This window comes from Lissotriton vulgaris, chromosome 1_2 (assembly GCF_964263255.1).
Source record: "Lissotriton vulgaris chromosome 1_2, aLisVul1.2, whole genome shotgun sequence".
NCBI classification, from domain to species: domain Eukaryota; kingdom Metazoa; phylum Chordata; class Amphibia; order Caudata; family Salamandridae; genus Lissotriton; species Lissotriton vulgaris.
This window is the reverse complement of record NC_141686.1, coordinates 206967951-206980981: the sequence shown is the minus strand read 5'-3', so window position 1 is coordinate 206980981 and position 13031 is coordinate 206967951.

Below are 13031 nucleotides of genomic sequence, written 5' to 3'. Positions count from 1 at the left end.
GTGCGAGCCTACCAGAGAACATTTTCAAAACACATCCTGTGTGCTTTCGTTTCTTCTTATGTATTTCCTTCTTTTCTTTATTTTTTGATTTCCCCATTTATTTATTTATTTATTTATTTTCGAGATTTTTATTGCGCATACAAATACCTGAAGGTGTCTCGGCGCATATGGAAGCTAATTACGATCAGACAGCAACTCTACTGGTTAAACAGCCATGTTTTTAAGAGCCATACCAAGATTTCTCTCTGAATGTGTGCATATGTTTGTTCTGATAAGTAGATTATCAGCATGTGTCTGTGCGTATCATTTAATTAGCTAAACTGGGTGCATTAAATTGTGTCTCCTTCCCATTTATATCATATCTAAGTTCCTTTTTCGTAATTGGTGTTTTGCATTCAATCTGTATTCTTGGCTATTTCAATGTGAATAATCACGTTAGATGTTTTAAAAGGGGTGCAAATATTTAACCATATCCTCCTGACAAACTAACCACCTTCAGCATGTGACAACACACCCACAGCCAGAAGTCTGCCAATCTGAAGGGGGAGAAGACATTTACAAAAGAAAAAAGAGGAAGAGACTTTCTCCATCAGCACACCTGTGATCAATGTAAGGCACCTCTCTCTAAATGGCACTGCATTATATAACCTTAGAAATCCCCTTGTGCTTTACTTATTTCAGCAATGTACTCCCCTCAGTTCTGTCATGGATCTTAAGTTGCAGTTTCGGCCTCTGACTTTATAGAGCACTCTGTTGCCCTTGGCTTGGTTTGCGCTCTGTCAGTATTTGTTACACCAGCCTTTTTGCCTCTTTTCACAATGTACAAATGATTTCGTCGCACTGTCTCACATTTTTAATTGTACAGTTTAGAATATTTTGGTGTCATTGTACTTATGCTGTTCTACTTTGAGGTTTATCAATGTCAATAAAACCATTCTAAAATGGTGCCTCCTCACATTACCCTTTGAGAACTCATTGTCCCAAGAGGAATTCATGCTGCCAGTCAGCACTACCAGAGAATCTCCATTTTAGAGCTTATTCAAGCCCAGTGAAAGAATCTGCCACTCAGCCTTGAGACCCAGACCACACGTGTGCTTTCCACTTTAGGCTGATTGGAGCCCCCTATTGGTTTCAAGTCAGTGCCTCTCATACTACTGCACACATTCTCCTTCACCTTTACCCATTAGAAGGGTTTTAACCAACTTCTCTGTCCATTTCTTTTTCATTGTTGTTTCAGCACTCCCTCTGGCACATTGTAAAACTTTGAGTCCTGATGATGACCCTGTCACTTTTAGAAAATAAGCTTTTCCTTGCTTGAACCATCTGGTACCTGCTGCCAGTGTCCTGGATCACATGGCTCTGAATACCTTAGCTGCTGGGCTTTGTGTTATCCTCACAGATATTAAGAAAAAGGGGGACTATGTGTTGTCAGGATCAGTCACCCTACTAGGATGGCTGGGGGCATAGCTGGTACCTGTCCCATTTACATTTCAAAGGGCTGCATCTAGCACACCAATAAATAAACCTGACACTAGTCTTTTTGTCACCCTAGACTTCTTGGAGCCTTGGCGGGGAAAGGAAAAACAGTTCAGAACCAGATGTAGGGTAGCCCAGATTGCTCCACTTCAAAGGCTAGCAATAGGCATACACATTGGACCCTCTGAACAACTCTTTAGTACACTCCTGAACATGTGGAAGACTTCACTACCTTCTTCTGGACTCTTCTTAAATATTTCTGTCCAGACCGGACTCAATCTAACTTGTCTATGTAACCAGCCCTCCATAGCGGTCAGCCTAAGCTAGATTTCACTAAACTTCATTAAAAACACAAAAAATTCATAACTTCAGTTCAACATTTTAAATTGTTTTCGTGTCATTTTGTTGTTCAAATCTTTCGATATTGTTCCTAAATTGGTGTGGAGTTTATGTTGGGTAGTTTTATCACTGTATTTTGTTTGCTGCAAAAATACTTTACACATTGCCTCTAAGTTAACACGGACTGATTTTGTGCCAAGCTCGCAGAGGAATAAGCACAAGTTCATTTATTCACTTTTGTGGTTCAACCTGACAAAGATTGTGGTTGTTGCTTATGTAAGTTTTTCAACCTCTGGTAAAACTAAAAGAACAACAAATCAATTTAGTAATTTACATCATAAATATTGATGATACAGTTATAGTTCAATTAAGAGAAAAAAAATTGAAAAAAATAATGTATATTTAAATTGTTTTCCACTCTAATTCACTACAAACCCAACACATCAAAACTAAAGTAAACATTACTAATAAAATGTTAATTATGTAACATTATATCAATACTATAATTATGATATTTTGCCTAAGTTAAAGATAAGATTATCTATAGTCTGTCCCAGAGTAGTTTTGAGATGCCAATATATGTTACATGATATTCTTGTGTCACATTATTTTTTTCATTATGTTGGTGGAATATTGATAAGCTGAAATCCCATCCATTGCACTAGGTATACCACCTCCCTCGGACCCTTCCCGTCTTATGTAGCTCACTGGGGTGTACCTCCAGTAGAACCTTGCTAAAGGGGTGGGTGGAACTCACATAATTCTATGTACCATAATTACTTGGAATTACCCAAAAGTTGGTGAGATAGCTTGGAACGCAAAAAGAGAAATTCTGTGTCAGCTGCTATTTTCCTACTTGCATCCAAAATTGATTTTGTGCTAAGAAATACATCTGAATGCTACAGAACACGAATAGCAAATGTTAAATGTGCTGTCAGTAGGATGTGTTCACTCAAAATCACTCTAAACTAAGTGAACAGTCAGAAATGCTAAAATAGCTCTTTAATGCCTCCTCAGGGGCTGTGAATGCTAGATAAATGTATTTACAAATACAAGTTGTTGTATTTTCAAGTTAAAGAGTAACATCATTTTTTTGATTATTCTGGCATAATTGACATTGCATGCTGGCCCACTTTGCCTGCTGGCTAGATTTGGGCTACAGAAAAAGTTGAATATGCATAGACACATAGCAAATAGAAAACCAAAAAAATTGTAGGATTGTATAATTAGAGTATTCCAAAAACAATCTACGCTGGTGTTAATTTGCTTGAGGAGTGCAATGAATGTTACTCTCTATAATTGTATTCTCTACAAGCTAAGCTGCAATATGTACACTTTATTTCTTTAGCATGGAAATGAAAAATTCTCTGATGACTCCTTACAACAGTGGTTCACAAACTGTGCGCTGTGGCTCCCTGGGGAGCCATCAAACATAGCCAGGAGAGCTGCGCACCAAGCACTTTAATGCATTTAACGGTAATTAGACTTCAACGCATGATGTCGATGAGTTGTCAGTGACATGCCTAAAGCTGTAAGGGTAGTGCATAATTGATGGCATGTCGAGGGAGAGGGCCTCCGTATATCTCTGGATCCCCACATTCGAACACTCCCAACGTAAGCGAAAGATGCCTGATTAATTTGTTTTCTTTCCAAATGCATGTCACACCAATGCAAGTTATAAGGAAAGTACAGTTTTCCTGTCTATTAAACACAGTATGTGTATTAAGTATTGACATTTGTACTTGAATACTTTCAGTACACCTTTCTTTCTATACAAACACATTTCCAGACAGGCCTACTCTCTCTTTGAGCACAGGGAAGTAAAACACCATATACAGCATAATGCCAACATTTGGAAGCTAGAAAGAGGGACGTTTAAAAAAAATCTGAGGAATTTATTTTCCTTGCATTGATTTTGAGGAGGTTTTTAGGAGGAAACAGCAATAGTAAATCTGTATGTGGCTTAAAAAAGCCTGAGTCACAATGCTGAGACAGGTGTGTTGGCACGTATGACATGGGTAAAAATGTAAGTGCAAGAGCAGAAACACTATGCCAATGGGGCCTACATACATAGGGGTGCTATCTAGCACTGTAAGTGAGCTAAACAACTTTGAGAGGTAACTACGAATATTTTGTTGGAGGTGCCGCCTTAGTAATACCAAACATCCTGCATATATGATTATAATACCTTCATCAGCTTCATCCCAATTATTTTCAGGGAGCAAAAAGCGAGTACTACAGAGGCTGGACTTACATCACCCCCTTCCTCCAAAAAAGTAACAGTGGGGAGCCACGGGCGATGGCCAATGGGTCAAGTGAGCCACGGGTCCAAGAAGTTTAGGAAACACACAATGTTAAAATAAATATTTCTTAACAAATGGCCATTATTATATTCCAATCACAGATGCATTTTATGGAAATATATCAAGTGAAAATGCTACTAAAGACTTAGGGGCGGTTCACGATGGTCGAGGGACATCCACCAACAGACTGTCAGTAGCGGTCCCTCCACCATCGTAATGCTTCTTTCAGTCTCACCATATTATGATGGGGGTTGGAAGAGTGGCGATCTGAAAGACAGACTGACATGGTACAGACGGGTGGATTAAATTTGACCAACTGTTGGAACAGCCTCTAGTCCATCGGGATTATGATATCCCTTTCCGTCTGTCATTCTGTGGCTTCCATGAAATGGCTGGCAGAAATGGATTTGGGGGCCCATAGTGGGGCCCCCTTTATCCCTCAGGCTAGGACATGTGCCCTGGGGAGAACATATGGTGCCCCCTTCATATCCCAGCACCATGTGGCAGGCACCGCATAGTGCCTGCCATGTAGTGCTGGCATATATGAAGGTATGGCACAGTAGCCAGAGCAGGTGACTCCTGAGCAGGGCTCACGGTTTGATCACCTGGTGCTGGTGGCAGCTCAGCTCAACATCATGTGATTCTGGGCAGTAGCTCACTTACTCTCTCCAACAGCCCCCAGCGCCTTTAGACCCTTAGGAGTGATTTGTTTGCATTTCTGAAGTAACAGATTTAGGAATTATGTTACCTGTATTTGTTTTGTACTGCACCAGGTGCTGCAGACTACAGCACCTGCTGCTATAGAAAACATAGGCGATGTGACCGCCTCAGTGGTGGTCGCATCGCAATGTGCACTGTGGGACTGCCGCCTTGTAGCTGGCAGTGCTGGATTGACTGTAAGGCACCGTTTTAATTTATTGTTACAATCACTATATTAGGTAGCAATGCCATTAAAGTTAACTTTATGAACACAGATATCTAAGAGCAGTTTCCCTAGTCATCCTCTCTGGACGGTCGCTACTAAAAAGTGCTGATGTTAACCAGGACCTCTGCTCTACAAACAACCAAAATCTCGACTCACTATATGAGTTAGTTAAATCTTTAGAACAACTTGTGAAATATGCACACTTGTCTCTAAATACCCATCTAAAGCAAGTAGAAACAAAATCTTCTATCTGCTTGGACTTGCTGAACAATTTAGCAGCAGGCGAACTCTAGGCATCCCAGATACAATGAGTTGCCCAGTCACATATTATTCTTCCACGAAGGTTGCACTTACCAATAACACAAATACAGGAAGTATATAGGGCCCATCTAACTAAATGCATACCCAAAATCCAAGAGAGACCATGTCTCATGATACGTCCAGTAGAGGAACAAAAGGAGGGAAAAATCCTTGTACAGCCATAGCTACCGCAGTCACTGCCAAATGCTTAGAAGAGCACCAAGCCCTAGTCTTACCTTTGCACAGTAAGAAAAGTTGGATATCGCTAAGAAATAAGGGGCAGATTTACAAGCCCCTTCCCCCACTTTTGGGTCACTTTTAACATGGGAAAAGGGTCGCAGAAGTGGTGCAAGGGGCTCATAAATCTGCCCCTAAGTCTCTAAATTGGTTAGGAGTTAGATCGGGCTGTACCAAGTTTCTCTTCGAAGACATAAAGATGGTAAAGAGAGTTAAATGGGTGGTTATGACTCTGCCAAATGATTGCATAGTTATATTCTTTAAAGCTACACGGCTAGTGGAGGTTGTTTTGAGTAGTATTGTTGTTGCAAATGTGCCTGTAAGCACTGTTTTCTCCCTTCCCTTTGGTTACTTTTACCAACCTACCAAAGTACCGCATACTATTAGACGACAGAAAACACCATATTCTAGACCACCAACTAATTTTAAATTATACTATACCAGCACATAATCGGTTACAGATCCTATCAAAGTTGGACAGGTTTGACTGACTTGATGGGGAGCATTGGGTAGGCTGTGAGGGAGAGCTAAATAACTCATCTCCCTAGTCATCTAAGTACCCTGTCAACTGAAACTAATTTGCAGTTAAATAATAGCATCAGTTTGGATACTCTGATCAATAACCCAACAGATATTCTTTATGAAACTCCCTCCCCATAAAAAAGAATGCCTATATTTTATAGAGGGTTTCTATTTTATCTGCTTTCAAGAGAACTGGGTTATGGAGCCCCTACATATAAATGTGTTAAGAGCAAATCATGTTCCAGCTATTCCTACAAACCATGATAGACCAAGGGGTGGGTTGTGCACTTTTGTTTCAGGCAACTTACAATGTATCCGAATGGCTACAGTGTCACACAACCCATATTACGAAATGATAAAATGTGATGAATTGGGAGTTACACTGCAAGCATTAATTTTTTTTAATATTAATGTGTGTAATAAGACCTATCTTGCAAACATTGAATGAAGACACAAGCAGTACTAAGAACGTGATCATTTTATGAGGGAGGGGGGTGATTTTTGTGTAATATGCCCCCTGAAAAAATATGTGGAGTGACCAATTTAGATAACGTTGGCAAATCAGATTTTAAACACAGTCAGTATGGGGACAAGATAAAAACATTAATATTTAAACATAATCTGGCATTTTCTAACTAAATCCTAAACCCATACGTCCCATTTAAGTGCCGTTTTGTTGGGAGAAATGCCCACACACTATTGATTTTGTTTTAGTCTCTAACAAATGCATCATCCCTGAATTTATTTTAGCACACATTCCATCTCATTAAGTAATCAATTCCCCCAGACTCTCCCGTCTTACTTCTTAACCCGTGGCTAGTCATATCACTGTGCAAACTGAAGACATTGAACTACCAACTGTTAATAGATATACTCTGTGATGGTCACAGGTCGTAGCTGAGGGATTTTTAAAACAACTAATTAATTGTAAAAGGGAAGCTTTTGGGACATGCCTAGATTAAACATCGAACAAAATGCTACAGTTTAGGCCTTTCTGACAATTACACAGGAGATAAAAAGAGAACAGCACAGACAAGAGAGGAAAGGGTGGTTTGATACACTATGTATTAAGGCCCATAAGAGGATAAAGGAATCACTGAACAAAACTCCTAGATGTAGAACTGAGGTACAGACATGTGGAATAGATTATAAATGGGTGGTGAAACAAAGAAAGCTATGGCTGTGTCAGGACTCACAGGAGGTTTCCTCCCTGTAACGCAGTTCTGGCCACCATCTCCTCTTCACAAGATTAAAAAAAGCCTGTTAATTCCTTAAGTTGAAGTGCATGTTGGCCTCGTAGGAATTCCAAGATGGCTGCCAACAGGCACGTACTGTGACAGCATCTGCTGTCAGCGGTCTAGTCTTTTAAGCCTCTGAATAGCTAGTGAAGTGTGCTCCAACATTCTACTGTGCACTTCACTGAAGAGATTAGAAGAAGAGCATCAGAAATTCTTGCGTCGAGTTAGCTAGCTAGGGAAGATTGCGGAAAATACGGGTTTAGCTTCATCGGTACCCTTATATTCCCTTCTGAATAAAGGTTAGTGCATTTAAACAATTCATTGTAGAAGAAATTCTCTGTGAACTAATATAGAAGTCACAGTATAAAGTTATCGTCTTGTCTCATGTTAAACGTTAAATTGGCAGTTCCATTTCCAATGAAAAACCTCACGGAAAGAAGTGAGCCTCTTGTCGAGCTTATTTCTTTCGACTTCAGTCAAGAGTTACAGTTCAGTCAGACCGGACGTATTAATCCAAACGTCGTGTCTGACAGGAAACAATTAAAATAACTCTTCAGGTTTAGGAAAGCTAAAAGGCCTGTAAAAATAACGCATAGATATTCTATTTCCTCCGTTTTCAAAAGCCACCAGTTAATTAGTTTGACAAGCTGTGAAATTCATTAGACATAGACGTGACCTCTTTTCACAGGTGTGTCTGGTGAATTCATTTAAGCTAAAAAACTGAAGAATAATTTCAGATGTGATTAGCGCTTCGATCGAAGATAAAATAATTAGGGCAGAGTAATATTTTTCAAGGACAACTATTACCAAAGGTTAAAAAAAGGAGTGTTTAAAAGGCAATCAATGTAGTGAATTATATATGAGCTAAAGAACTCCATAATTCGAAACATTTATTTTCTGCAATTAAGAAGATTAAAGAGACAACAAAGCAGAACAGAACCCCCAGTACAATTCCTCACTTATCTCTCTTCATAGTAAGTGACGTGGAATAAGGGAAGGCTGAGAAATCTGTTTAATAATGATAAATGCCCACATTAACACTTACCTTATTTCCTCTCCGTTAGAAGGGGCTCAGAAAGAATCCAGTGTTGTGCAATACCAGAAATACAAAAAGAGAGTAAAGTGAAGACTCATTTATGCAAAGTTAATTAAAAAGTGAGAAGTAGAAGAGGAGCGATCTTCCCAACATATTCTGGTAAGGTAAGAATTTATATATTAAAAGTAAAGAAAGAATAACAGTTATAAATTGCAGTTAATATAAAAGTGATTGTGAAATGTTGACAGACCTGTAAGAAGCAGAAGAAGCTGAAGAAGAGAACAACACAGAGCAGGCAGATCCTGGGAGCAGTCTCTTCTCTTTCCATTCCCCTTTCCCCCCTTAGAACTTACCTGTGACGGAACTAGAAAACCTAGCAGGGAGAGTTCTGAGTAGGGCATTGGGCTCTTGTGTCATTCTGCTCCAGTGAAGATTTACAAGTACCTTGTCTGGACAGGCTGAAAGAAAACGTGGAAAGCTTTACATGAAGCCAGCATTATTAATGATAATATTGGATTTTGGAGGATAGTTACTTCTGCACCGTTGAAAGCAGATGAATATCATAGGATTGAGGTTGTGATACCAGAAGAAGATTGGAGGAAGTAAAGAGAGCAAAAACTGCAAGCAAAGGTGCAAAAGCTACTGACCCGACATTATCCCAGGTGTCTTGCATAAGATAAGCCTGGGCGGAGTTCTGCTAAACCAAACTCCACGAAGTGCAAAAAAAATCCACAGAGCTCCGCAAGAAGTGGAGTGCGTTGGATAAATGCTGTTTGTGGTGATTGTAAGTGCCAGGTGCTTGTCTGCACTGTGCAAATATCACAAAAGGCACCATGCACAGCGCAAGCGGGCACAGCTTCCTTTCTGATGCTGGAGTCGATTTTACTCAAGCAGCTGCTTTCTCAGTGTGAAGGGACACTTTTTCAATGTGAGAGGTTGCGAGCATACGCAACCACTGCCAGTGGGAAATTTGACCGCCTGCGTTGAGAAATCTCGTTGGGAGGTTGATTTTCCACGCTTGCACTCTCCACCTTGATATTGATGATCACAAACTAGGAAAAATCTTGCCAGGAAGTGGATTTTCCTGACCAACGCTCACCAACTTTATGTAGATGAACGCGATAGTCCTGTCAAACTCCATAAATCCTTTAACCTAGAATATGTGCTTAATTTTAACTACCTAGCCATTACACTAGATACTAAACTAACCTGGTATTCACATCTGCAATAAAACACCTTGCCAAAACTGAAAACATCAGAAAAGTGTGTCCAAGGCTGTGTCTCAAGTACTTAAAGTCTATAAATATAGGGCACAATCTGCAACCCCTTCTGGTGCAGAACTTTCGTGGGGGTCCTAGTAGAAATACATTTGTGGGGGATAAAACTATGTTCGTCAGGAAGTAATTACGTCTTTTCGTATGAACACTCATGATCCGTGTTACCCTAGATCTGAACATAAAGTGCATAGACCATCAGGCCATATTAAGACCGTTGCTATTCTGGGTCCAATTGTGGACCACAGAAGAACTCTTAAATTACAAAGAGGTGTTAATGGAGATCTTATGGCTTGATAAGCATGTTACCCTCCAGTGGGTTAGGCATGTGCAACACCACTTTCCTTTTTTGAGCAATATCTGGATATAGTCCAACCACAATTGGTAAAACCTCTGTATGTGAAGTTTCGCTATGATGTTGTGCAAGTTAATTTAAACACAGCAAAATGGGAACACACAAATGATGATGTTAGCGAGGTCTACTGCCCCATACGCCTATCGAATGCAGTAGAAAACAATTCCCATTTACTTTTTTTCTGTCCAACATATGCCATTTCAAGGGAAAAAATAGATCAAACCTATTTGCCGTAACTGGGGAATCAGGTCACCCTCAAGAGCGACTAGGATTCTAAAAACTGATACATAATTTGTTTTTAGTGTTAGCAAATATTTATTTGCTGTCAATTTAATATGAAAGGAAAAAGGCATGACACTTTTATTTATAGGTCAAGATTTTTAATCTAAATGTTTTAAATTGTATGTGCTGCTTCAGCATTTATACGCGGTACAAAAGGGGGTGGTGATGGACGGAGCATCTGAATCAATCAAACACTCACACACAGTCAAAAGATCTGGGTTTAATCCATCACCGTTCTTTAGCCCACTCTGCCACCCCAATTCAGACATGGCTATATGCAAAGCAGTTTGACCCTGTGCCACATGGGAACAGTCCAGCCCGAACTGCCAAGCCATGTCTTCATTAAGCATGGGCGAATTTTGCGAATTGGCAATTGGCAAATTTGCAGATTTGCGAATTGGCAATCCCAAAAATTCGCGAATTGATGCAAATTAGTGGATTTTTTTATTTTTGCGTGTTCGCGGGTGTTCGCGAGGTGCTTTGCAATTTCGCGGGTTTTTTTTGGCCTGCTTAATTACTGCCACCCTCTGTTTTTTATACCCATCTGCCCTCTGTACCACTCGTTTCTGTGCCCTTCTGCCCTCTGTCCCACTTTTGTGCCCTTCTGCCCTCAGCCCCACTTAGAATGGCGCCGGCAAGCTGCCAGCGCCATTCTAAAACAGGTAGAACAGGTAGAAATAGCTTCAACAGGAAGCACTAATAGATAAAGTAAAGCAGGTGCTCCAGTTGAAGGTCAAATTAAGTTACACAATCATTAATCACCCCAAGTTTGGGGTGATTAATGATTGTGTAACTGAATTTGAGCAGCACCTTCTTTACTTTATCTATTAGAGCTTCCTGTTGAAGCTGACTTTTGTAACTATTTTAGAATGGCTCTGGCAGCTTGCCGGCGCCATTCTAAAAGAGTTACAAAAGTCATCCTGAACTTTTGACCCAATCCGTTCCATACGCGGATTTTGCGGGAAATTCGCGAAATCCGCGAGCGGAACAGATTTTCCGCCCTTGCTTAGTCTTCATTGGACCGGAAACAAGCTTCCGAGGACCGGTTTCTGGCATTCCAGCCGTCTTCAGCCGGCTTGCTTGAATCCAGTTGCAAAGTGAGCAAGAGACTCACGTCTGAGCATACCCTGCCACACTTATGGTGGCCAAAAGCGGTACAAAAGGGGGTGGTGATGGACGGAGCATCTGAATCAATCAAACACTCACACCCAGTCAAAAGATCAAGGTTTAATCCATCACCGTTCTTTAGCCCACTCTGCCACCCCAGTTCAGACATGGCTATATGCAAATCAGTCTGACCCTGTGCCTCATGGGAACAGTCCAGCCCGAACTGCCAAGCCATGTTTTCCCTGGACCAGAAACAAGCTTCTGAGGACCGGTTTCTGGCATTCCAGCCGTCTTCAGCCCGGCTTGCTTGAATCCAGTGGCAAAGTGAGCAAGGGACTCACGTCTGAGCATACCCTGCCACACTTATGGCGGCCAAAAGCGGTACGAAAGAGGGTGGTGATGGACGGAGCATCTGAATCAATCAAACACTCACACCCAGTCAAGAGATCTGGGTTTAATCCATCACCGTTCTTTAGCCCACTCTGCCACCCCAGTTCAGACATGGCTATATGCAAATCAGTCTGACCCTGTGCCTCATGGGAACAGTCCAGCCCGAACTGCCAAGCCATGTCTTCCCTGGACCAGAAACAAGCTTCCGAGAACCAGTTTCTGGCATTCCAGCCGTCTTCAGCCCGGCTTGCTTGAATCCAGAGGCAAAGTGAGCAAGGGACTCACGTCTGAGCATACCCTGCCACACTTATGGCGGCCAAAAGCGGTACAAAAGGGGGTGGTGATGGACGGAGCATCTGAATCAATCAAACTCTCACACCCAGTCAAAAGATCTGGGTTTAATCCATCACAGTTCTTTAGTCCATTCTGCCACCCCAGTTCAGACATTGCTATATCCAAATCAGTCTGACCCTGTGCCTCATGGGAACAGTCCAGCCCGAACTGCCAAGCCATGTCTTCCCTGGACCAGAAACAAGCTTCCGAGAACCAGTTTCTGGCATTCCAGCCGTCTTCAGCCCGGCTTGCTTGAATCCAGAGGCAAAGTGAGCAAGGGACTCACGTCTGAGCATACCCTGCCACACTTATGGTGGCCAAAAGCGGTACAAAAGGGGGTGGTGATGGACGGAGCATCTGAATCAATCAAACTCTCACACCCAGTCAAAAGATCTGGGTTTAATCCATCACCGTTCTTTAGTCCATTCTGCCACCCCAGTTCAGACATTGCTATATCCAAATCAGTCTGACCCTGTGCCTCATGAGAACAGTCCAGCCTGAACTGCCAAGCCATGTCTTCCCTGGACCGGAAACAAGCATCCGAGGACCAGTTCCTGGCATTCCAGCAGTCTTCAGCCCGGCTTGCTTTAATCCAGTGGCAAAGTGAGCAAGGAACTCACGTCTGAGCATACCCTGCCACACTTATGGCGGCCAAAAGCAGTACAAAAGGGGGTGGTGATGGATGGAGCATCTGAATCAATCAAACACTCACACCCAGTCAAAAGATCTGGGTTTAATTCATCACCGTTCTTTAGCCCACTCTGCCACCCCAGTTCAGACATGGCTATAAGCAAATCAGTCTGACCCTGTGCCTCATGGGAACAGTCCAGCCCAAACTGCCAAGCCGTGTCTTCCCTGGACCGGAAACAAGCTTCCGAGGACCGGTTTCTGGCATTCCAGCCGTCTTCAGCCCG